The following is a 27,551-nucleotide window of genomic DNA, read 5'->3' as shown; positions in this document are numbered from 1 at the left end:
CACACACACATACACAATGGGTGCAAGTGAATGTCAAAACCCATATCATGACATGTATGAAACCAATGAGAAAATACCACAAGTGAAAGTTAAAAAAACATGTATTAAAGATGAAAAATAAGTAAACAAATCAAACATACAACAATGGGGATAACAAAATAAATGGTCCATGTCCGAGAACAAATGTAAAAATAAAAAAAACAAAGTAATCCAAAAACAAATGTTGTCCAAAGCAAAATCATGTGGAAGGAAAATAATGAAAAACCATTTCCTCATGGTGAACACAATAATTAATAAAAAAAATGTTTCTTCAAAAAGCAAACTATATACACGAATATTCCAGGGTCCATGAGCCCAACACCATAAATGAAACCTACTACTACCTAATGAAAATAATATATACAAAAAAGTGGCCATTGTCCGAGCGGTCCAAAAAAATGAAAATTAATAAAGGAAACCTAACACTAACTAACTAAATAACTATATACAAAGGCAGCGGGCAAGTCCTGCGGCTCACTCGGTGATGTTGCTGGCCAGGGCATCATCGAACTCCATGTCGATGTCCTGGAGGCGGGACTCTGTCCTGGCCCCGAGGTCTCGCAGGGATAACCCCATGTCCAGCTCAAACTCCCTGCGAGCTTCCTCGAGGCACTCAACCCGCCTCAACGCCCGACGCATCGAGAACTCCGCCCTGACCATGGTGAGCCGCTCCTCTTCCGCCCGCTGCCGCTCCGCACCTATCCGCTGGACCAACTGCTCCCACACGGAAGACACCACCATCCCAGGGTTGCCCTGCCCTCCGGCCGATGCCTGCCCCTCTGATCTTGAAGGCCCCGAGCCATGATGCCTCCCACGTCGAGCCTGCTGCTGCCTCCGACGCCACTGCCTCTGCCAGCACGACGGCATCCAGGCTGATGGAAACCACCGACGCCGTCGTGCACGTGCACTGCCTGATGATGCTGTCACATCTTCCATCTGCTGGGGTCCAGTTGCTGTGTTGTCCACCCCTGCTAGAACCTCCAACTCCCAACTGTGGCAGGGATGGGATCCCCACCGAGCTGGCTGCATTGGTCGGGGCAGGTCCACAGGGGGCCCTGGTGGCATCTGGGCCGGAAGACGGCAAGGAGAACGACTGGTGTATAGCCTGCACAGAGGAGGAGAGGGCCGCCAGATTGGACAACACATGCAGGAAACCCCCGAACATGGCCGATCCCAATTGGGCCACGTCGGCACGGTGCACTTCGTGATGACGTGCGTGCTCCTCCCGGGAAGCATGCACGGCATCACGAATCACAGCCGTGCGCATCGCGACCCCAATCAGGACCTTCTCCACACGGCCAGGGGTTCCCACGTCCGCAGGTGGAGGGGAGTCAGGTGACATGGACATCCCCTCTACCTGCGGACGCGCCTGGGACGGGGCATCCCTGCTGGTGCATGGTGGTGCACTCACAGGGTCAGGGACAGCGACATGCACAGGCCCCTCCACGGTGACCTGTGCTGCCTCCTGCCCCTGGCCCTGGACTGCACCACTTGCACCAGCAGGGATGCCCCCACCAGGCCCCATGTGTGCCCCAGTGGCGGCCTCCTCCTCCTCTGTGCAAACCACCAACCTGGATGGCTCCTCACCGTCTCCCACCGTAGCAGGCCCCTGTGGGGGCTCACCCACCCCTTCCGCTGCAGCCGTGGGGGCATCCCCGCCGCCTTGCTCCACAGCGCCGTCTCCGCCCTCTTCTTCACTAGCCACTGCGTAGAGGGAGACAAAGAACACAAGCATCAGGGCACTGTACAATGGTCCCCTAGACAGGAAGCAATAGCAGATGAGCACCACTGTCAAAGTACACTTCCATCATGTCCCTCCACAACACATGGGTCAGTCCAGGCAAAACACACACAGTAACAGGCATGGTGCATGCCATGGACATTTCCATGCATGTCCAATGGACTCTTGAAACATTCAATGATATGTAACTCACATGCATCATGGCTCATGCCTATCACATGCACACACTTCACCTCAGTCACATCCATCTGGCCCCAAACACACCAAACACAGCGGATACAAGGGTAATTTGGCTGCTTCACTGAATCTGTGCATTGTCACACACATGTGTCATGCATCCATGGCATGCACAAGTCACAGACACGCAGGTCAGGCACACAGACATGGCTACCATATATGTACCTGGCATCAGCACCCATCCCTCACCCCCACCCATGTCCAGGTACAGAGACTGGCATGCTCTCATGTTCAAAATCTGCATAGGGCTCCCCATGCGGCATTTGAACACATGCAACAACCATGTGGGTCACACATCACTGGTCGCACATGCATTACCATGATGTCCCTGCACACATACATGCATACATGGCCTATGGCACACATACAGGCAAGTATCATAGAACCAGCACACCGCAACATGCCCTGTCTCACACAGTAATGCTTGGACACTTACCGCTCAACTCCAGACGGGCCTCCCCCTCAAGGATCTGGGCGTGGAGCGCTGGGCGTACGCGTTCCAGGACCCTCATCTGGATGGAACTCATGCGGCCCCGGCCCCCCTCCACGAGGCGCCGGGCCTTCACAAGGGTCCTGGACCTCAAGTCCTCCCAGCGCTTCTTGATCTTCAGGACGTTGCCGGTTGCCACCCCCTCCGCGTTGATGGCAACCACACAGTCGGCCCAGATCCTCTCCCGTCCTTCCTTGCTGGCGCGGGACGATGCAAAGAGGGCATCATACTGCCCCAGGACATGCTCCACCAGGACACCAACTTCGGTGTCAGTGAAGCTGGTGCCCCTCTGCCCCTCTGGCCTGGGGTTGCCACTGGTGCCAGATGTGGAAGTGCCCGACATGGCAACCCCAGAGGCAGGTGTGGGTGGGCAACTGGGTCCTGGGGCTGGGCTGTGGAGCGATGTAATCCCAGTCGGGAGTCTTCAGTTCCAGCAGGGGTGGACACAGCAACTGGACCCCTGCAGATGGCTGATGTGCAGGCACCAAATGGCAGGGCACGGTGGCAGCAGGCAGGCAGGCAGGCAGGCAGGCAGCAGCAGATGGCACGTGGGAGGCTGCTCGGGGCACTGGGGGGCAGTAACTCGGCCTTCTGGGCAGGAGCGTGGTCTTCCGTGTGTTTTCGCGTGGCCAGCTTGATATGGAGTGATTTGGCACGTGAAAATCCTGCACGTCAGCGTGAAATCCGAGGAAAGGCCCTTAGCGCGTAAGCGCGTCAGCACGCATACGCGATTCTATTGGACCAGAGTCCCTCAGCGCGTAAGTGCGTCTGTGACGTGACCCGCACAGGTGTTCCCCACTCAGCACGTGATGACGGAGCACACGTGGAAATACTGCACGTCAGAGTGTCATCGCGTGTAATTGGACAAAAGTGCGCGTACACGCGATTGGCCTATGTACGTGTATTTCATGGGTGCGCGGGCACTTACACACGCAAGTACGTCAGCGAACCTGTATCCCGTGGTGCGTGTGAATTTCCACACGCTATTGGACTGGGAACTGGATTCCAGGTGTGCGCGGGTCACACGCTCGCCTAGAACACGCGCAAAGCATAAATTTGCGCACTTTAACAATAACAAGCTCAGACGCCAGGATGAACATACCGTTCCTAGCAGCAGTGGCAGTGGGCTACCAAAGGAGGAGGAGGAGGATAGTCAGGGCCAGAATATTCACACCCAGAACCAGCTTTTTCGGGATGCCTGATGACCAGGTGTATGGGAGGTACAGGTTTCCACCACACATAATACTGGACCTGGTGAGTGAGTGGGAGGATGACCTCACATCACCCACCCTGTGCTCCCAAGCACTCAGCCCCCTGGAGAAGGTCCTCAATGTACTGCACTTCTTAGCCACTGGATCATTTCAGCGGACAAGTGCCATAGTGGGTGGGGTGTCACAGGCCACCCAGTCACGCTGCCTACACCAGGTCTTGAACATCATCACTGCACGCCCATCAGTCCGCAGGCACATATACCTGCCCAGAACACCTGCAGAAAGGCATGCTGCCGCCCTGGATTTTTACGGTGTGGCACGATTCCCCAAAGTGCTAGGTGCCATCGACTGCACCCATGTGGCTCTACGTCCCCCTAGGGCATCTGAGCACATCTATAGGAACCGCAAGCACTGGCATTCCATCAACGTGCAGGTAGCATGTAATGCCAAGGGAATCATCACCTCAGTATATGCCAACTATCCCGGGTCCACCCACGACAGCTTCATTTACCGAATGTCAACCCTAAGCCGGGACCTAGAAGCTGGGCGGCATGGCGATACATGGCTGCTTGGTGAGTATGTATGCCACTGCACATGCATGCATGTTGGATACTGAGCAAGGTCACAACCCCACCAATGATACCAATCACCACCTCCACAGGGGACAGTGCCTACCCTCTCAGCCCCCACATGATGACGCCAATTCGGAACCCCACCACGCCACCCGAGGTAAGATATAACACAGCCCACATTACGACCCGGGGCATAGTGGAGCGCACATTCGGAGTGCTAAAGTCACGCTTTCGCTCCCTTGACCGTTCTGGCGGGCAGATGTTATACGCTCCCCCAGTAGTGTGCAGGATCATGGTGGCAGCATGTGTCCTGCACAACGTTGCAACACGCCGGGGCCTGGCCGTGGACATGGTGGTGGCCCCACATCCCCAACCACATGCACAGCCGCTGCGCATGGGAGGGGAAAGGGCACGGGGGGAGGCAGCCCGTACACAGCTAGTGGCTAATTACTTCACATAGAAATCACACCCCTGTGGAGTGCACACTGCCCTGGCACATTCCATCTGACAATCAATGATGACTCAACCTGACACTGATCCTGAATGTCTGGAGAATGAACCGTGAATACCATATCAGCCTGAGACTGTTCACCTGGAAGTGTCACAATGTGTGCATCCCTACCCACACAGACACCACCAATGCAGTTTTGTGAAGTTACACATTCAAGCAGCTAAAATGAATACCCACTTGCAAAATGCAACAAGAGGACAGTGCCATGTCAGCCAACCCAACCCCAGCACCGCCACACGACACACCGTGCCATGAAATGCTAATTGCAGGTAAACAAAGTAATCCCCACAACATGACACTAGTGTCACTATGTACAGTGTCCCTATTAGAAACCTGCAACACCTGAAATGCTCACAGCAATGCCGGACCAACAACATACTTGAGCACGTACTACCATTAACATGACATCACAAATGTTACATATTAGTAGTCTCACCACATGGAAATGCCTGCACCCCCTCCACTACCAACTGTGGAGTGTTGGCGCCATGTAGAGTTGTAGGTGCACTGCTGCCAACGTGGACCCCATCTCCAGACTAGAGGTCCTTGTGTAGACATGAGGAAGGGACCTGCAAATTGGGAGGTAGACACAGAAGATGAGTTACACATCAATGCAACATGCAGTGTACAACACAACAGCAATATGCACTAGGAATGTATACACAGTATTGACTACAGACTGCCCACACAGCTCATGGGAGTCCAACGTCACTGTGTAATTCACTGTCACTTGGGCACACCCTTTGCAAGCCCATGGAAACGGGAAGCAGGAGGGGTGTGTGTGACTCAAACCCAAGCATCTGAACCAAATACATTACAAGCCTGCATGTGCCCAGCCACAATGCAGCGTATGCCCACAGGAACCACGGAAGCCAACAAATCGTCCCAAAAAAATAGGGAATAAAATAAATCAAAATAAAAATAAAAATAAGAAACAATCAAAAATGGCCATTGATGGGCCCAGGGGGGTTGGGGAGGCCACCCAGGAGGTCCGAGGACAGGATGCACACCAGAACCCACCTGCGTGGATCCTGGGAAAATAAAACACCTCCATGGGCTCATGGCCCACACGGTTACCCTGTTGTGGGAGTATCACTGCTGTCGCTATTATCACCCTGTGCAGCTGCATCCGGAGGTGGTTGCACTATGGGAGGCAGCCCACGCAAGGCCCTAGTCTGCTCCTCCATGGCTGCAAGCATGCGGGTGTGGTAGGTCTGGTTCTGGAGGATGAGTGTGCGGAGGTCCCCATGCAACAACTCACGGGATGCCCGGACCTCCACCCTCGTTGCCTGCATCTCAGCTGAGAGCGTACGGGTGAGACGCTCCAGCTGCTGTTCTGTCCTTTGGTGTGTTGAAGCCTCAAGCTCAACAAGAGTCGTCCTGAGGTGAAGGAGCTCCTGCCTCAGGGCTTCCCTGTGGCCCTGGGACTCAATGGAGATGGCCTCCTGCAGAGTCGCCAGTGCCGCCCGCCGGTCCCTGTTGGACCCCAACATGTCCTCCCTGTGTGACTGGCAGATGGAGTCGGTTGCCTGCTCTAGTCGCTCCATCAGCCTTTCTGGGGGGACAATGGAAGTGGCCACCCTATCCATGGCCTGAGCCATCATCTCGGATGATGCAGCCTGGTGGGTTGCCATACCATAAATGGATTGCTCCCATGCGGTATTGCCAGGTGGCGTACGGCCACCACGTCGGCGGGCACCACACCTGTCTGGGGCAAGGCGAACTGCGCCTTGCTGTGCCGGCACTGCCTGAGGCTGCAGGACTGCATTCCCCCTCTGATCTGCTGGCCCAGGAACAGGATCAGATGTCGCGGAGTGTGACCCTGCATCCGTAACCACCAAAGGCGTAGCTGCCAACACTGACATCCCCATGGAGGGTTCTGACCCTGGTGCAGGTGGGTGAGACAGAACAGAATCCCTCCCTGGAACACTCACCTGCGACGGCACGTAGGTCTCATCCGAATCAACACCTGAGTACAGCTCGGGGGAGGTGCAGCCAGAGACACCCCTTGAGAGCACGACCTGCAGCACTTGTGGGTTCTCCCCCACCAACCACACCACGTCCCTCACTGGTGGTTGGTCGGCCCTCGGACCCCTCCTGGGTCTGCACCATCTCCACAACCCCAGCAGTATCAGGTGCGTCTTCCCCTGCAAAGACATGAAAACAAAGAAATGGAAACAGGCATTAGCACCATGGCACACAATGAGGGCTGAGAAGCAAGAGAACCAGTACTTGATTGACACATGTCCCACATGACTAAAACCCTCCCATGCATGCACCCTCACTGCGTATGAAGTGCAGGCAAATGGCACACACTGATGACACCAAGATGGAAGATGAACACATTTTCTGCATGCTGCCTGGCAGTGGCATCACACATTGGCCTGTGATTGCCAGGTGAAACACACATGCCATCACACAGATGGCATGTACCATTGCTATTGAGTGAAGATGGAGAGGAGGGCAGCACCTATTCATTCAGTCCAGTTCCCGCATGTAATCGCTTTTCTAATTCTAACAGGTCAGATTTTTCACCTGGAGCTGCCAGTCTGAAATGGTCCAATTGCACAGGGACATGTGTGTACAAATGATATCCAGGTAACAAAGTCACTCCACTTTACCATAGCCATGTCAGACATGTGACTAGAGGACTGCGACATGCCTAGTAAAAGTGGTGGAATGCAAACAATCTGACTGAATGAACAGTGAAAAATAAGCAACTATGTTGTGGCAAGGTGACACTTCAAGGGCAACTGGCGTGCAGTTGGGCTAGATGTCTACTGTTGGCAGAAGGGATACTGCTATGGCCAAATGCAGCTGCGCAGGAAGTATTGCATGAAGCACATGGCTGACCCATACGACTCAGGCGCACACACTCTCACCTGGCACACAAACAGAAGCCCTCACACACACACCATGCACATGGATGACACACACATGCATGTGCACTCACCGGACAATGCCTCGTAATCAGCCAGATCTCCCACGCCTTGGATCTGTTCCTCCGTGACGTAGGTCCCAGCGACTGACTCATGTGGAGTGAGTTCCATGTCTACTACTGGAGACCCACCTCCAGTCACTAGAGTTGCGGCATGACTTGAGGCCAGCTTACTCTTTGCCCTGCGCTTTAGGTCATTCCAGCGCTTATAGCAATCATTGGCTGTGCGCCTCACGATTCCAAGGGCACTTACGATGTCCGCAACGGTCTGCCAGTGTGCCTGGCGTTGTGCAGGTGTGGTCTTGGATCCTGCAACAATGACCATCTCGTTGTCATGTCCGGACACATACTCGACAAGTGCATTCAGTTCGTCATCCGTGAAGCTGGGCTTCCTGGACGGGCCAGACTGTGTAGCCGTGTCTGGGGCATCAGCCTGTGCCGGACAAGCACTCTTCCTCTTCCGCTTGGAAGGTGGTGGTGATCCTGAGTGTCCTGCGCCGCTCTGGACACTAGGGGCAGGAGCCCTGGTGGACTCTGTATCAGGAGTGTGGGATTGCACACTCAGCATGGGAGTTGGTGCAGGCATTGGCTCTAGTGTGATGGTGTCAGGGGGAATGTCAGCAGCATGGACTAGGACCGACACTGTCCTGGCTGGGTGTGTGAGGGCTGGGGTGGATGGAGCCGCAGCTGCCCCTGCAGCCTCTCCGCCCTGCCTCCTTGGTGCAGCAGATGACCTTGCTGGCCCAGATGCACGTGGCATGGTGACATCAACGAGCACCAGCGCATCTGTCATAGGCCTGCTGACCTGGAAGTCAGCCATGGAGTCAGCCAGATCTGGTGCCACAATGGGCTGGTGCAACAAGGGCTGAGCATGGATGGTGTCAGCCACATCAGCCTCAACGGGAGGGGGGGAGGGGGGGATTATGGGTGCCCTTGACTGGTCCTCCACACATGGGGGGACAGGCTCACCCTGCAAGTAACGACCACGTCCCCTACCGGATCCACCACGGCCACCACTTGTGGCTCTTCCACCTTTGCCACCCTTACGGAATCCTCGCCTCCCAGCCATGGCACTGATGTAAATGTGCGTATGGGAGTGGCTGTAAACTATTGTCCTGGGCAACTGGGGGTCAAAGGGGTTGGGTACCAGATGGTAATTGTACCCTAGTGCTCTTGCAAGGCTGATTGTAACCCCTGGGGAAAGATGACGGGTCACGCTACGCACAGGAGCCCCAAAAAAGGGAGATGACGTGCACGCAACCCCTCCTAGACCACGTGTGCAGAAAGAAAAACCTGCACTACGCTGTGGCACCCAGTAACACAAGAATGAACGTATGCGTGTCACACGCAGCCTAGAATGACCTCTGAAGGGGTAGGCTACACACGGGGCAAGCACAGACGTTAGATACGTGCGTGACTCACCGTCTGCCTGGTAAAAGAGCGTGTAAAAGGAGCACGTTTGGTTGGCAACACCCCCGCCAAAAGAAGATTTGTACGCTGTCTGAGGAGACAGGACAACAGTAGAAGGGAACACTGTTTGAGGGAACAGGCCCAGGTAAACCAGTAAAAGCGAAAAAAGAGAAAAAGCTGTCAGAGGTAACAGGGAATACGAACTTGAAACGCCGTGAAGTAAATCGCGTGAGAAACGACAAGAAGTACAGAATTCACCCACTCGCTCTCCACGAAAAGCACGTACAAGGAAAACGTGTTCTACACGTACCTTTTATACAGGGCCACACGTCCAGCGGAGTGTACGCGCTAGGGCCATTTCCACCAATTACATGCTTTGTCACTTCTGCGTGTAGGGCCATTTCCACCAATTACACGCTTTGTCACTTCTGCGTGTAGGGCCATTTCCACCAATCACACGCTTTGTCACTTCTGCGTGTAGGGCCATTTCCACCAATCACACGCTTTGTCACTTCTGCGTGTAGGGCCATTTCCACCAATCACACGCGATTACACTCTGACGTGCAGTCTTTCCACGTGTGCTCTGTCATCACGTGCTGTGTGGGAAACACCCGTGCGGGTCACGTCACAGACGCGCTTACGCGCTGAGGGCCTTTCCTCGGTTTTCACGCTGACGTGCAGGATTTTCACGTGCCAAATCACTCTGTACCAAGCTGGCCACGCGTACGCACACGGAATACCACGCTCCTGCCCGGAAGGCCGAACTACTGCCCCCCAGACCCCTGAGCACGCTCCCACCTGCTGCTGCCTGACTGCCTGCTGCCCCTGCACTGCTGGGGGGTGGGGGTGGTGGGAGACATGGATGGGGGCCTGGTGGAGGGTGCCCCTGCACTGCTGGGGGGTGGGGGTGGTGGGAGACATGGGTGGGGGCCTGGTGGAGGGTGCCCCTGGTGGCTGGGGGGTGGGGGTGATAGGGGACATGAGTGGGGGCCTGGTGGAGGGTGCCCCTGCACTGCTGGGGGGTGGGGGTGGTGGGAGACATGAGTGGGGGCCTGGTGGAGGGTGCCCCTGGTGGCTGGGGGGTGGAGGTGGTGGGAGACATGGGTGGGGGCCTGGTGGAGGGTGCCCCTGGATGCTGGGGGGTGGGGGTGGTGGGAGACATGAGTGGGGGCCTGGTGGAGGCTGCCCCTGCACTGCTGGGGGGTGGGGGTGCTGGGAGACATGAGTGGGGGCCTGGTGGAGGGTGCCCCTGGTGGCTGGGGGGTGGGGGTGATAGGGGACATGAGTGGGGGCCTGGTGGAGGGTGCCCCTGCACTGCTGGGGGGTGGGGGTGATAGGGGACATGGGTGGGGGCCTGGTGGAGGGTGCCCCTGGTGGCTGGGGGGTGGTGGTGGTGGGAGACATGGGTGGGGGCCTGGTGGAGGGTGCCCCTGGTGGCTGGGGGTGATAGGGGACATGAGTGGGGGCCTGGTGGAGGGTGCCCCTGGTGGCTGGGGGGTGGGGGTGGTGGGAGACATGGGTGGGGGCCTGGTGGAGGGTGCCCCTGGTGGCTGGGGGGGTGGGGGTGGTGGGAGACATGAGTGGGGGCCTGGTGGAGGGTGCCCCTGGTAGCGGGGGGGTGGGGGTGATAGGGGACATGAGTGGGGGCCTGGTGGAGGCTGCCCCTGCACTGCTGGGGGGTGGGGGTGGTGGGAGACATGGGTGGGGGCCTGGTGGAGGGTGCCCCTGGTGGCTGGGGGGTGGGGGTGATAGGGGACATGAGTGGGGGCCTGGTGGAGGGTGCCCCTGCACTGCTGGGGGGTGGGGGTGGTGGGAGACATGGGTGGGGGCCTGGTGGAGGGTGCCCCTGGTGGCTGGGGGGTGGGGGTGGTGGGAGACATGAGTGGGGGCCTGGTGGAGGATGCCCCTGCACTGCTGGGGGGTGGGGGTGGTGGGAGACATGAGTGGGGGCCTGGTGGAGGATGCCCCTGCACTGCTGGGGGGTGGGGGTGGTGGGAGACATGAGTGGGGGCCTGGTGGAGGGTGCCCCTGGTGGCTGGGGGGTGGGGGTGATAGGGGACATGAGTGGGGGCCTGGTGGAGGGTGCCCCTGCACTGCTGGGGGGTGGGGGTGGTGGGAGACATGAGTGTGGGCCTGGTGGAGGCTGCCCCTGCACTGCTGGGGGGTGGGGGTGGTGGGAGACATGAGTGGGGGCCTGGTGGAGGCTGCCCCTGCACTGCTGGGGGGTGGGGGTGTTGGGAGACATGGGTGGGGGCCTGGTGGAGGCTGCCCCTGCACTGCTGGGGGGTGGGGGTGCAGGGGGACATGAGCAGGTGTGCAGGGTAGTCCCCTGTTTTGTGGGCTGCCTGAGGGGCCGTGGAGGGTGTACAGGGAACACCTGTGAGGACCCACCCAGCCTAATTGCGTGTGATAATTCCCGCACACCCCTGTAATACACGTACCTGGCCAAATCGCATGTGAGAATTCCCGCGCACCCCTGTAATACACGTACCCAGCCGAATCGCGTGTAGAACTTCCCGTGTACCCCTGTAATACACGTACCCAGCCAAATCGCGTGTGATAATTCCCACGTACCCCTGTAATACACGTACCCTGGCCAATCGCGTGTAGAACTTCCCACGCACCCCTGTAATACACGTACCAAGCCAAATCGCGTGTGATAATTCCCGCGCACCCCTGTAATACACGTACCTGACCAAATCGCATGTGAGAATTCCCGCGCACCCCTGTAATACATGTGCCCTGGCTAATCGCGTGTAAAACTTCACGCGTACCCCTGTAATACACGTACCCAGCCAAATCGCGTGTAGAACTTCCCGCGTACCCCTGTAATACACGTACCCTGGCTAATCGCGTGTATAACTTCACGCGTACCCCTGATATGCACGTTATCCGCTTTGCGTTCCTTGTTTGGCAGCCCTGTAGACTGGTCCAGGGTTAGCGCAGCCCTTTGCGATGATTTAGCGATTTTGATGGCTTTTCCTTGCGCGAGGGCGTTCTTGGGGGCGTTACTGGCGCTGCTGCAGGGTCGCTGCGATACTCTGCGCCACGGCTGGTTTGGGAGCCTAAAATCCATGAATACGCTGTGCGCGGAAATCGGTTTTAGCGCACGTGCCTGGCGCAGACAATCGCACGCGGACACTCTGCGCCAGCCGCTTGCGACACTTTTCTGCGAAATTCTATGAATTACCCTGTTAGTCTTTAAAAAGTTTTACCGCGCAATCAGGAAACCGGAAAAAACAACATGAAGCAACAAAAAAAAATGTGTACGCTTAACTTGTTCCGGATGGGCTCATGAAAAGAATCTCCCTCTCTCACATTCAATACGCGAAGGAAATGAATCTCCTTTTCTTTTCAAGCAGACATGAACAAAAAACAATCACAGCGGGAACATCTCTCACCTCAGAGAACAAACGAAACGCAACGCTGCAGCCGTCCTCCACGGGATCCGTACACGACGATATTATCAAGGTAAGCAAAAATACGTTAGCAAAGATTCACACACACACTCGTGCGCGCAGTCATTTCACTTGGGCGTAGCATTCATTTCCATCAGCGTTTCCAAAACAGATGAAGCATTAACCCCATCACATCCGGAGAAATGTTTTAAACAGGAAACAAAAACTTGAACTAACTTATTGAAAACTAGGAAGTACAAAGTACATTTTTAACTCCTTTGAATACTTAGCATTTAAACTGAAGTTGAAGACTTGCCAGCATATATTTCATAACGGTTTAGATGTTTACTTCTTAAAGACATAGCTCTCAACCATTTGTCTTGCAAAGGCGGGTGAAATCACCCGATTTTGTTTTTGGCGGGTGAGACGCCCATTGGAATGAATGGGCGTGCAGGAGGCTTGGCGGGTGAGTCAGCCCTTTGCAAGGCGGGTGACACCCGCCAAAAGCGGGTGAGTTGAGAGCTATGTAAAGAGCTGTAACTTGACTGAGATGATAAATCTTCATAAGAAATGTTTCCGTAAAAGGTTCTAGGCCAAAAACTCAGGAGAGAAGCAAAAACATGACCTGCACTGAAGGCATAATAAATGAAAGGCAGTTTAGAACGTTGAGGTTTGACCATTGTCTTTCAGCCACCCAATCAACACTCCTGCCTCTGCCCTCCATCTTGGATTGGGGTCCCTCCTGCACTCTAAAAATAAAGGTTAAGGCCCAAACCAATCTAAAAATGAAAAGGACAATTACTAAACATAAAATCTTGAAATAATAAAATAAGAACGTAATATTAATAATCCTTTTTTTTATTACAAATCTATTTACACAGGAACCTGACAGTGGGTGGGGGCGGGGGAAACCATGTGGTCCATTCCAGTCGTGGTTGGCATGGTGTAATTGGTAGGTAACAACAAAGTCAGTTACTCAGGCAGTTCAAAATAGCCCCCCCCATCCCCTAATCACTCCTCCTCACCTTAGCTGCACAGCAACTCCCCCGCTTTTCCTTGTTTAGGCGAAGCATTGGGGGATCACACGCACAAGTGCTCGCTTTCCACCTCCCCGACCCCTGCCGGCGCCTAACACCCTGCAGGAACGCCCTTGTTGCACGGGCTTCACACTGGTGGGATGGGGCCAGAGCAGAAGCAGTAGGGGGCATATCCACAGGCAGTCCCGGTACAGCGGCCCTACAGGGCCAAGCAGGCAAAGGCGGGAGCCCAACACAGCAGGCTTTTATAAGCAGGGGGCCAAGCGTTTTACTCTTCAGTACTTCCTCTACACCCATCAACAGTCTAGGGGTTGTTGCTAAATGTTCAGATCTCACTACCTTCCTTAACTCAAATCCCATTGGCAAAAATGCACGTGCAGTTTCTAATAAAAAGTTCACAATGATTGTAGAACCTATGTGCAAGAATGTCCAGTTGACCTCCTAAACCAAATTCTACTTGCAAATGGAGCCCCATTTTTTTTGTTGCAGAGTATACAATCTGTGCTCCAGGGCAGGGACATACATCAGAGCCAGAAGACGATTTGAATTATCATTTAATAACCCTCTTGTCTCCAAGAGGGATCGAGGGGCTCTTAAAGAAGGATGGTCAGCCAATTCTAAGCTCTCAGCAGATGCAATGTCCATTGGGCCATCCGTATATTAAGTTCCCTGTTCAGAAATGTGCTGAGGCTGAGCATCAATTGGCTTATTCTGAACCTTTTTGGCAGTAACAGCAGTTTTATCCACTTTAGGTGTGGTCAAAGTGCGCAAAACGTTTCTCGAGCCAGTATTAGTTTGTTTGAGCATATTTCTTTAGATTCTTATATTTCTTTGTTTTCTTAGATCCCCTGCACCGCAGTTATTTCCTTTGGTGAAATATCGAGTAGTTCATTTGTGGCTCTTCATCCACCACATTAATGTCTTGATCCAGTACACAGCATGGAGAGGGGCCGGGTGATTTTCGGCAAGGATCTCTTCTCACACTATATCCTGCAAAAGGTGTGAAGATTCCAAAAGAGCATCATAATAAGACTCCATACCAATATCATAGGTACGTGTATGTTACGTACCCCATCCGACAATATAATAGTCAGCTCTAGAGATATTTCTGCCATAGGTTGGTTTTTGGTCACATTAGAGGAAAAATCAGGAGCAGAACGTAAACCAGCTGTCATGATATACCCTTCTATAAAAGAAAAAGTAGAGGAAAAATGCAATGTTACCGCTATCTGATCACAAGGTTTTGCATTAATCGACTCATAGGGCCTCATTCCGAGTTCGGTGGTAACCACGCCGCTATTTGCGGCATGGCTGCCTCCGAACTCGTCCAAACTCCTGCCTGGTGAATGGAGTAATTACCGGTCCATTCCGAGGTCAGAGGGACCAGTAATTCCCCATTCACCAGGGCCATTTCCCATTCCCATTTGAGCCCCCATAGGGCTCAATGGGAAGGTGGCAATAACGGTACCGTAAATTACAGTACCGTTATTGACCCCGGAGTCCCTTTGCGGGTCCCGTCCTTAACGCCTGCTAAAAGCAGGCGTTAAGGAAGGACCCGCAAAGGGAACTCGTATTAGGGTGGTAAGGGTTTAACGGCACCGGTCTCGTTACCGGTGACCGTTAACCCTTACCGCCCTACTCGGAATGAGGCCCATAGAGTTTTACTAGGATAATCAAGTCAAAATCCAAAGTAGAAATTGAGGTTAACAAAGTATTTTGAATAGTAGGACAGTGCCTTGGGGAAGGGTGAGAAGGCTGGCATGAGAACGCAGAGAAAGAGCCATCGGAGCTGGATGAAGAGTCAGGACACAGTTCGGGTGATACCGAGATAGGCGACTTTAGCCAGTGAGTACTAGCTTGAAGATTAGAAGGAGATTGTAGGGGAACAAATAGAGAGTAAACCTGTGCTATACAAACTGCCTCGGTTGCCAATTCCATGTTTCTACTGCAATCTTCATAAACAGTTTGGACCAAAGAATGTAATGTCTTAACTAGTAGTACAGGCACTGAATCCAAGTTAGAGACAGGTATTGGAATTGTGGCCAATTGAGGACTGACAGTTCCCTTTAATGCAAATTCTACCTCGTGCGCTCCTCTCACTAATGCTGAATCTGCAAGTTCATTCCTCCAGTTGTCAATTGTTTTTGGGTCATGTCATGTAAGGTTACATCTGTTAAATGCTTCCAGAAATAGGCCGTTATTTTGGGGATAGAAGTGACCAGTGAACCTACTTTGTTAATAGAAGGTGGGTTCAGCTATGAAGACAAATATGCAGCAAAACGTTTTACCAGGGCTGCAGGTCCTGGTAAACCCCTGGCAAAATTCCAACCAACGGAAAGATCATGGCCGGCAAAGTTGAAGGTAAATCAACCAGCATTTGGCCGGTGTTTGTGGATACTGGAGTCATTGCAATTGATTTTACTCTTATCGTTGGGTTTTCTCCAATAGTCCTCTTACCTGCTTCCTTTTTTAAATGCATCTTCGTCTGCCTGAGAAGATCTGGCCCCAACTTCTCCCTGTAGAGTGCTCCATCCAGGTCAGCTTCGTGCTATTAGGCATGCTTCGCTACATCCAGATGCTGTACTGTGTATGGAAGGGGCCCTGCCTACTACCTGACATTAGCATGAGGGATCTGGCTTGCAGGAGCAGCTTTTATTCATTTCCGGCCCTGCTGCTACCAGTAGTGCCCTGCCAGCAGCAGGTCTGGTAACCAGACAAAAAAGCCAGATCTGGGCATCCGGATACTACTTCCGAGCGTACAGGAAGGGGCCAGAAAGGGGAGGGGCCAGAAGTCCGTCCCTGGAAAAAAAAAGTCTGTGTATAAGGATGAAAAAACAAGGGGGGTCCTGGGAGTCCCTCTGCCGGACATTAGTCGTGGTTACGAGAGCCTTACCCAGATTCTTTAGCTCACTATCTTTCACAGAGGAGAAATATCCAAAGCATATCAGTCTTTGTCCTGCCCTGGAGCACTCTAGCTCTGAAATGCCAGGCCGAAACGTGTGTCTGGGGTTGCTGTTGTTGTTGCACTTGTCACAAGCTGGCCGTACTTTTACGTATTGTTTTTATTTATTCTATTTGTTTTTACTGTTGATCCTATGAAGGTACTTCCCCCTCCCCCCGCACTTTTCCCTTTTTTCCCCCTTCCCTGCACTTGCGCAATCTCAAGGACACCTGGCCTAGTAAGATTGTTGTCTCTGTCTTCCCTCTGTTCCCCCTTCCTTTGCCTCGTCGCTCCATGAAACACTTGTGTATAGGCTCGTTATAAATGCTATATCATATCATTGTAGCTTTGCTACATAGTGCTTATGCATATGACATTACACTAGTGTTCAACGAGCAGAGAGAAAACAGCACTTGAAGATGTCACAGCCGCTTACACCTTTGCTTAGTGGAGATAAGGGAGACAGCAATTGAGTTTATTGTGGCCACTTACCCGCTGTGCCTGATGACTGCCACTGACTGCCTCCACTTGCCGCCTCCACTTCGCGCTTCGCACCCAATGAGATATTTATAATGTTCACACTTTCAGGATTTTTAAAGGGGAAATGCAGCCTCAGAATAGATTCACGGAAAAAGAACACAAGAGGCACGTCCAGTCGGTATCACTGCTGCTGCTGACTGCCTCCACTTGCGGCCTCCACTTCACGCCAGCGTTTCGCGACAAGCAAGATATTTATAATGTTCACGCCTTCAGGATTCTTAAAGGGGAAATGCAGCCGCAGAATAGATTCACAGAAAAAGAACACAAGAGGCACATCCATTTTGTATCACTGCTGCCGCTGACTGTTTCCACTTCGAAAGGCATTCTAGAATGTTGGCTGCCCTCCAATCAACCTAGAATCCTGGCCAATCAGAGACCTGTTTCTTCTCCTCCATCTTGGTTTGAGAGAGAGTCTGATCCGGAACAAGGACAGTTAAGAATTCTAGTATATTTTTAACCAGTACTTTTGCTAACCTACCTTCACCCAAACTAAACTATGTTACCTCAACATAACCCCAATTGGCTAGGAATGGACTGAAGTACATATAAGGCACTTCTTCGAGAAAAACATCCCTCAACCCTGTTACCACTGCTGAAATGATGCTGGGGTGTGACCTGGCAGCAACATAGCCTGCAAGTAAAGCTTTTCAGCATTCTCCCTTTAGCGGCAGTGTTGTGGTGACAGTTTAAATGAATTAAAGGCCTCGTACCAATTAACAAATTCCTTCTAGGAGGAGGAAATGGTGTAAGACTTTAAGGTAGCATGATTCATCATAGACTGGGATTTCTTCAAGAAGCTGAAACAAGTGAAATATTGGTTAAATAAAGAATTTGTCAGAGAACATGTATTTTGCTAGTTTAGGATAGTGTCCTGGCTCCAAAAAAACAGAAAAGAGAATCCAGAGTGAACACTTAAACTGTAGCATTGAGCACATGTTATTGCTATGAGGTTTTAGCTGCAGTGTACTTTTAATAATGTCAGACTGTTTATTTCCTTTGAAGTATTTGTTTCTTTAGCTGACCCTTACCAGACATTATAGCTGAAGGTGGAGTAACCTTGTGAACATCACACTGTTGATGTGAACAAGGTGCATAAGCTGGATCATGAGGTATGGAAGTTAAGAGCATCATCTGCGCCTTGAGTCAGCTGCCTTTTAGTCAGAGTTCATGCTGTCAAGATGTTTGAGCCTGTGCACCTCTGTTGCTACTTATTCATGGCTGATGTTACCTTTCAGAAAAAAAAACATTGCTCCGAAGTCGGCGATAAATACTGCAGCCGATGCTGCTCCCTTGTCCAAAATTCTGAGCCTCATTAGATGAATTGAATACGCTCCACATAGCAATCTCTTGTTGAGAATAATTAGGAGCAGTAGGCTCATGTAAGAATTTACAATAGGTCGCCCTAGTAAGGTTTAAATAGGGATAGTCATTTTGGGTAGGTTGGTGAGTAAACAGGTAGAGAAGTACACTCTCCAGAATAGATGTTTAGTTACCATACACTAAGAGTCATCTACTGGCTCCATATTGGTCGATGTACTACCTTTAAAGCCATGTGCATCACTCGCCATGCCATCCACATCACCGGCCTGGAATTCCTCCAAGACAAACTCACTCGCTAACACCACTCGAGGACAGTCAGATCCAGCACAGCATCTCTCCTAGTTGTCCCACATTACAGCTGCACCTGACTGGGCCGATCCTCCTTCTCTGTCCAAGCTCCGATCATCTGGAACTCTCTGCCCTTCAACATCCACAACATTGACAACCACTTGGCATTCAGAAAGGCCCCCTAACACTGGCTCTTTCCTTCTCCTTTTTGAAACCTTCTTGCACTCTATACCATGATACGTGCAAAAAAGCACTGACAACACCGAACCCGACAACACTGACAACCCACCTATCTACTCAAACCTCCATGGATACCGGCAGCATTTGCAAGTGACACACCATGATAAACTCGCCCCCCCCAACCCCATATGATCTTTGATCACTCCCCCGTCCCTCCAGGCCCCCCTCTGACTGCTCAGGCTTTCAATCTAGGGAGACCACAGCTGGTGAGACAAGCCAATCGCGTTGGACTAGGAAAACGACATTGAAGATTAACTCCATCCGAGTTTAAGGCATGCATAACGTGCACCACATCTGTGGACACAGGCCGCAGGCACGGCCACCCATCCATGCATTATAGAATGCAGCTATGGCTATGCAAATCCGGTCTTGCAGCTTGCATAGCTATCCACACTAAGACCCCTGATGTGCCTTAACACCTTAGCCATTAGTATACAGCGACAACCTATGAAAAACTTTGGTCTCGCTGGGCACACATGGAGTCTCCGGAACTTGCGCTCTATCCTAAACCACTAACCGTACCCGCCCACATGCCTGACACCCGGGCTACTTACTGGAGCTTAGCCAGCCCACCTAAGTCCTAACCTTGCAAAATGCACACACACATCTTAAAGTTAGCTCTTACAATCTTCCAAACATGGGCTTTGGTTCCCTTGGGCGTTCCAACCACAAAGTGCATTGAGGCCCTACAAATTGGGAAAGGGCGCTATATATATGAATACTACAATACAATTCAATAACCTTCTGTAGTTCATAGAGAAAGAAACAGCATCATTTCAGGAAGTTTCACTGCAGCATTTGAAAAAAGCTACTAAGGAGAGAGAAACCTTTGTGGCATCAAATTCAAAAGAAAAAGTATTGTTGACTATCTTACCTCCACGTAGCTTGCAGAGGAGGTGACTACCAAATTAAGGACTTCGGGGAGGAAGGGGTAAGGTACAAAAAACGTTTACCTAACACTGTAGAGAGAGAAAACAAAAGATTTATACCCTTTGTATTTTTTAGGAATGAAGATTTACAGAGGTGGCTGATATTTTTTATTTTGTACCATTCCCCTTTTCTCCCAGGCGCAGCTTCTTCTAAAGGCTACGTGGGCACTTGGCCAAGTGTATCTGTGGGACATCTCTGCTCCTGTGACACTGAGAGAACACTCGAAGTCTGACAGATAGAAAGTTAGGCAGTAGAGTAAACACGACGGGCCAGATACTAAAAAAAACGATTGCTGCAAGCGAGGAGATGCACTAGGGTCGTTAAATGCTGCATTTTAAATGCAGAGAAATAAGGGACCTTTGTATTGAGGTTTGACAGCAGCGTTTTAATCATGGCTGTCACCCTAGCATTTCCATCCACAAAATGGGGATGGGTATGCTTTTTTCGGTCATTTCATTGAGACTGGGTCTTTAGCCACCCATCTCAGTGAAATGTGCTCCCAGCAACTGCTTGGTTGATGGGAGCCTGTCATACATTGGTTTTGTGAGCGTGCTGTTGACACTAATGTATGTAAGGGGGATGGACAGCACATCTTTGTGCTATTGTCCAGCCTTGCCTTAAATTCTCAGGCCACTTGTGAATAAGGTGACCTGAGCATTGCATTAATGAGTACAAATAAAACAAGCACCTTCTCTGCGCTCCTTTGATTAGCCCTCATTTTTGAGAATGTGGCGCATAGGTTCAATCAAGAAGACCTTAAGATAAGTTCATAACTTGAGACAGTCTTTCACTTAAATGAAGAGCTCCAACACATGGATTTCCAATACTGCCTCCAGGCAAGCAGCAGAGTTATTCAGGTACAAGGAAGGAAGGGAAGTAGATGTAGCTGGTAGAGAAAGGGAGTGAAACAGCATATGCAGACTGAATTCCTTTTTATTGTGTTTTGCAGATCTGTGATTACTTATTTGGTCCAATCCTCTTTCACGGAGGCGGTCAAGTGTGTAGAAGGGTAGAAGGGTCTGTTGCGCACTGAATGCACACTGGGATTTGGAGGGCCAGCAGCTCCTGCAGAATTCCTCTAGCTAGAACCTGACACATATTCTAGACACTGGAACGTGTACTGATGCTTTGTCAATGACTATCATCCAAAAGCAGCAATTACTTAAATGCAACCCAGACTGAGGAGGGTTCTTCTGTTGTGTTGCAAGGGAGGAGCTTCCCCCCATATGTGGTCAGTTGAAACCTTAACATATGTTCATTGAGGGGTTGGAATTGCAGTACTCGTTTCTCTTTAAAGTTGCTCTGGATGTTATGTCATGTCGAAGTGCCCTGCCTCTACGTTTGGGGATGGAGTGCCTGAGGGGGCTGGGTGCTGCCTGCTGCTAGGTGATGGGGTAATGGGGAGGAACCCCTGGTCTACCCCAGTCAAACCTGTGCACTTTGAAAGGTATTGTCACAAGGGCATACCTGTCAGCATGTTGCCTCGAAGCACAACAGTTCAGCTTGCAGGGTTTCAGTGAGATGCAGGAGTGGCATCTGCAGAGAAACAATTCCCACAGGACAGAGATGTCCAAATGCTCACTCTCATAGAGGTATCTCATGGTCCCAACACCTGAAACAAATTGTATGCAGGTGTTGGGACTTGCAAAACTGAAATCCCCACTCGCACACATACACACATTACACTGCAGATCCAGTGAAGCCAAGAGAAGACACCTCAGGAATTGCAGGCCGCCAGACAGTAATGCCGATTACAGATGCAGTCTGAAAATCCAAGATAGTGGATGCCTTTAAGACGGCTCGGTCCACTGAGAGAAATGGTGCGGGGCTAAAGGAATAAACTCCAAGGAAAGATCCCCAGGATGAAACATGGCCCAATAACAAACTCTGGGTCTTGAACACACACACTGAAAATCCACAGCCATACAGCCATCCCCAGGGGCAGGTTTAAGAGTATAAAAGGCATATAGCGGGACCAGGTAGTGTAGGAGTCCAGAGAAAGTTTAAACAAAGAGAAGGAGTGAGCAGAAGAAGAAGAAAAGATTTATTTGGAAGTGGATGGAGGTGGGGAGATAACTGCAAGAGAGAAGCCAGATGTAAATTGAAGTAGAGCAGAGAGGTTGGCTTCGGAGAAGGAGGAGGTGGTGAACCTCAGAAGGAGGTTGTGGGGGAGAAATAACCCAGAGGTTGGAAAGAGGAAAGCCTCAGAGGTGGGGAGCACGAGGTTGGGAAGAGAGAAGCCTAGGGAGCTGCCGAAAGGACAGTAGGTGGAGAGCACTAGTGTAAGTAGTTTGAAGACAAGAGGGAGAAGTGGTGCAGAAGAGAGGAAGATGGGAGTATCCCACAAATAGAAGGTTGTAGTGACAACATAGGAGGAGATAAGGAGAGAAGAAAGCCACCCCAGAAAGGATATAGTAAGCAGGAAGCAGAGAAGAAAGACCCAAAGGGGTACTATAGTACAGGCTAAAAATTAAGTAGGGCAGAGACAGAGATGGAGGGCACTGCTGATATGCCCTATTTCTGGCAGATCAGTGGGTATAGGAAGAGGCATATTTGAGTGTTGAAGTGATATGGGTTCAGCATACAGAGTGAGGAAGTAGTGGAATTCCAAGGAACAAGACCATTGTGGAGGCATTAAAAATGAAGAGGATAGACAGAGGAGCCCCAGAGTCTGAAGGCCCTACCTCTGAGACTCCTGCTAAAGACTGGGCAGAAACTGGTAAAACTGCACTGTGTGACCATCACCCTCCTACCAGTGGTAACCCACATTTCTGGTGAATCAGCGTGTGTCACCTGGACCAACCCATACAGAGCCAGTAAAGGACAGCCAAAACTATAGAAGTGAAGGAAAGAAATGTTGAGGGCCTTTGAAATACCTGAGACTTTGAGTAACTGGTATTTATTCCCTTTGTACTACAGGCAGAGGAGTCAGGAGTTTGACACTGTTGAGTCCAGAAAGTGGCATACTGCTTACTTGATTCCAAGCTGAGGAGAATCTATCACCAGTCATTCAATAACTTTATTGCAGCAATATCTGCCATAAAGGTTACAGTGCATCAGCATCATAAAACATCACCAATGCACCTTTGAACACAGAGTGCCCTAAAATAAATTCAGAAGTAAATCATTCACTAAACTTTCCAACATGTCAATATCAGCCTACCATAAAAGATACAGTACATGGTAAAACATCATAAACACGCCTTCCTAGTGAAGTACATTTAAAACATTTGCAAATAAATAATTCTCCAAGCAAAATGTTACTAAATAAGTACATAAATATTAGCCACAAATCATCATAACATTGCATGTCTGCATAAAACATTTCTTCATTCAATAACTTGCTAACTGTTGCTAATCACTTCGCAAACTTCTTAAGATCAGGCCACTACAGGCATACAGGTCCATCAGAAGAATAGGAAAGCCATCATGCTCCATATACTGGCTCTAGTGGACTTTAATCTCCAGCTGGTATGAAGCCATATAAACACAGTACACCTTTAGAATTACAACTCCTTGTTAACCTGAAAGGGTTACTGTTCAAATCAGCTGCATTACGAGTTTGGCAAGCACTTAGTGATTTGTATTTTATTCATTTCTTTTATTCGTTCTGTTTTTTCCTTTATTGCATTTATGTTATTTAAGGAGTCTGGTTTTCAAGGGTTGTGGCGCGGTTCGTACTGGTCTGCTGGGTTTGGGGCTTAATGTGACCTTTTGAAATATACCTGATAGGCAGTATGGTGAAAAACAAATGTTGAAAATTGTGATTGAGAAGAACCAGTCCCACTACATGCTTGCTTTACTTGGGCTCAATGGGGACGGGGAACTGGTGAGATGGATGGGGAGTGGGCAACTATTCTTAGCCATTTTGAATGGGGGATGGTGATGGTCGCTTGCTCACAGGAGACAATGACATGGCTATGACTAACCCGAATTTCTGCTGCCTCTCCCTGAATGTGCAGGGGTTGAATTCTCCGATTAAACGAAGGGCATTGATGCACCGCATGGCCACCCTAGAATCCTCGCTCCTGTTTCTTCAGGAGACTCACCTGCTCCCATCTGATGAATTCATGCTTAATAATAAATTATATCCCACAAAAGTTTGCGCTTCTTCGGGAAGTAAGAGAGGTGGGGTGGCCATCCTGGTTCGCAGAGGAATCTCATTTGTGGTTTGCAAGACGCTGAAAGATGTGGGGGGCAGGTATGTCTTGGTTGTGGCCAGATTACAGGGGAGGAAGGTAACACTGGTCTCTTTATATGCACCTAATTCACAGCAGGACATGTTCTTTGAGTCTTTATCCAAACTCCTGTTTGAGCATGCGGTGGGTGAAATTATAATTGGGGGTGATTTTAATGCTGTGGTTAATCCTTTGATGGACACGTCTCTCCCCCCAACTAGTGCTGACAAAAAGAATTATTTGCCAATTACCACGCTCCTGCGAGAGCACTCCCTTATAGAGGTATGGAGAGTTTGTCATCCAGAAGAGCGAGAATATGCATACTATTCTGCGGTGCACAGGGGATTCTCCAGGCTGGATATGTTCTTAGTGTCTGACAAGCTTATAGCCCAAACAATTGAAGTGGACATACTACCCAAAGCCTTATCAGATCACGCCCCGGTACTACTCACGTTGTCCTCCTTTAATGACTTTCCACACCCTACACGTGCCTGGAGACTGAATGAATTCCTCCTGCAGGAACCCCAGTTCCGCTCCTGTATTTCAGAGGCTATTAGCCATTATTTTAATGAGAACGAGATGGATGAACTGCTTTATGCTACGATATGGGATGCTGCAAAGGCTGTGCTTCGGGGCCAGATGATTGCTTACTCGGCGGAAAAAGGGAGGGCAAGGAAACAAATACAGTCCCAGCTGGGGCTGGAGCTCAGGAAGAGGGAGGAGGCACATAGATGTAGGCCCACTCAGAGACTGAAACGTGATGTTAGGATAGCCCAGAGGGCCCTCGAGGCTCATCACATGAGCCGTGCAGTGTATAGCATGATGAGAGATAAACAATATTATTATACCTAAAGGTAACAAAGCCAATCGGCTTTTGGCAGCTATGTTGAAAATGCGTGCTAGTCGCAATAGGATTGAATCATTGTTGGATGGGGATGGGTGGAGGGTCACTTCAGAGAGAGATAAACTTTGTATAGTGGAGGAGTATTTCAGGGTCCACTCTGCCCCCCACCAAACGGACCTGCATATGGCTGATGGGTTTATACGGAATGCGCACTTGCCACAGAGGAGCCAATTACAGAAGAAGAGATAGACGCAGCGATTCGATCCCTTCCTTTGGGTAAGGCCCCAGGGCCTGACGGGTTCACAAATAAATTCTATAAGACATTTAGGGCTGTGATCTTCCCCTACTTAGCAAAACTCTTTAATGATATCTGGGCAACCGGGTCGGTCTCGGCATCTATGGAAGAGTCTACTACAACTTTGGTTTTGAAACCTGGAAGGAATCCGACTGAATGTGCATCTTATCGACCAATTACTTTACTAAATACAGATGTGAAACTATTGAGTAAGGTTATAGCAGGGCGCCTGGGGGAGGTTCTTCCGACACTAGTGGAGAAAGATCAAACAGGGTTTATACGTAATCGTTCGACACATGATAATATACGTCGGAAGATAGATCTGATAGCCTTGGCCCCTAGACTGCCGGGTAAATTGTCGCTGTTATCGTTAGATGCTCATCGGGCCTTTGACAGTATGTCCTGAAGTTACTTACAGTTGGGGCTGGAGAGGTTTCGGTTTGGCCCTATTTTTTTTAAGTTGATTCTCTCCAATTACCAGTTCCCCTCTACTAAAGTTAAATTGAACGCAAATTTGACCCCAGAAATCCGTTTATATAGGGGCACTAGGCAAGCATGCCCCCTGTCCCCTTTGGTTTTTGCATTAGCACTAGAACGCTTGGCACAACATGTCAGATTGAGAAGAGAAATCATGGGCTTTGAGTTCGCAGGACAATGCCATAAGATAGCGCTATACGCGGATGATTTGCTGTGTTTCCTAAACGATGCACCTAAATCCATCCCGCCCGTGATGAACTTATTATCCCGCTTTGGGTGAACGCAAATAAATCAGTGGGTATGGCATTAACTGAGTCCCCGGAGAGCCTGGCGGAGATACAGACGGCATTCCCCATTCCCTGGTCTTCCACGAACATTCCTTACCTGGGGATTAAATTGACCCCAACCTACGCAGGCCTATTTAAAGCAAACATACCAGCACTATTGAGACAAGCCAAAGAGTGGCTTCGTCGTTGGGATTCACAGGAAATCTCCTGGCTGGGCAGGGTGAGCCCGGTGAAGATGTATCCTATTCTGAAGCTGCTGTATGCCTTCTATTCCTTACCGATACAGATTCCTGAGGGGGACCTTATAGATATGCAGATGGAGATAGGACGCTTTGTGTGTGGAAATAAGAAGCCTAGAATCCCTTATAAACTCTTGACTTGAAAGGCGGTACATTAGGTCTGCCCTCAGTCCAGGGCTACTATAGAGCGCCACAGGTGGCACCCATGTTAGCCTGGGGAAGCTCCTCTGAAACTCCTAAATGGCAGGAAATTGAGCAAGAAGCCTCCCCCTTTCCGTTGGAGTATTTCCCTTTCCTGCCCAAGGAGGCGCGGGGCTATCAGGGAGGACTGTTGTCCACGACATTGGCAACGCTTCGAAGTTGGGACAAGGCAAGTGTGCAGAGGGGGATCGCTCTGAGGATGGGTCCGTTGTCCCCTGTGTTTCAAAACCCAGCGTTTACGCCGGGACTAAATCCCAGCTCATTCCAAGGTTGGAAATCAAATGGACCCTTACGGCTCAGGGATTTGTATGTGGACCAGGAACCGCTGACATTTCAGGAGTGTAAGGAGAGGTTTGGGCTGTCAGAGGTGGAACGGTTTAGATAGAGTTACGACACTGGCTGACTAACAGGGACACTTGCCAAGCGGCCAATAGAGCGCCATTCGGCATAGAACTTAGAATTCTGGAGGGGCAGAGCTCCCATAGGTTGGCTGCTTGTTATAGTCTTCTGGAAAATGCCTCAGAGGGCGAGAAGCTTCCTTACATGATGGCGTGGGAAAGGGAGCTGGGAGTTGAAATTCCAGAGAAATCCTGGCAACGAATATGGTACAGAGCCCACAAGAGCTCTAGGTGTACATTGGTAAAAGAGAACGCTGTTAAGATTTGCTTTCGTTAGTACTTCTGCCGACTAGGTTGCATGCAATGATTTTAGATTATCCGGATACGTGCTGGCATGGGTGTGGTGAAAGGGGTGATCTGGGGCACATGTGGTGGCATTGTTCGGTCATCCAAGCCTATTGGTTGGAGGTCCGTTCCAAGATCAAGGATGTCACTGGCACGCTGCTTCCTATGGACCCGCGTATATTAATTCTAGGTGACGTGCCTGAAGATGGGTCCTTCCCGATGACGGGCTCCAGAGCAGCCCTAATCGCTCAGTTACTTTTTGCGGCACGAATTACAAGGGCTCGCTTCTGGAAATCGGTGGAAGGGCAAAACGTGGCGTATTGGTGGGTGAAGGTGTGGGAACTGATGGGTCTTGAGAAGCTCACTGCCATGTTGGAGAGGAAGCTCTCGAAGTTCAGGCGGATCTGGAACCCTTTCTTGGACTATGTATCGGACAGAGAGCAGCTGTTCTTTCAGCCGAACTTAATGAGGCACTTTATGAATTCCTGACAGACTCGATATTGC

At 50.7% G+C, this 27,551-nt stretch overlaps 1 protein-coding gene across 2 annotated transcripts in view; it reads left to right on the top strand.

Moving 5' to 3' along the window:
* The window catches only part of NUP210L (nucleoporin 210 like), a 1,198,481-nt gene that overhangs the window by 858,494 nt on the left and 312,436 nt on the right, over positions 1-27,551 (top strand). The window lies entirely within an intron of this gene.

Source organism: Ambystoma mexicanum, chromosome 1p (genome assembly GCF_040938575.1).
Source record: "Ambystoma mexicanum isolate Mex_15411 chromosome 1p, UKY_AmexF1_1, whole genome shotgun sequence".
NCBI classification, from domain to species: domain Eukaryota; kingdom Metazoa; phylum Chordata; class Amphibia; order Caudata; family Ambystomatidae; genus Ambystoma; species Ambystoma mexicanum.
Note: the sequence above shows the minus strand (reverse complement) of the source record. Positions and strands in the feature narration are given on the sequence as shown.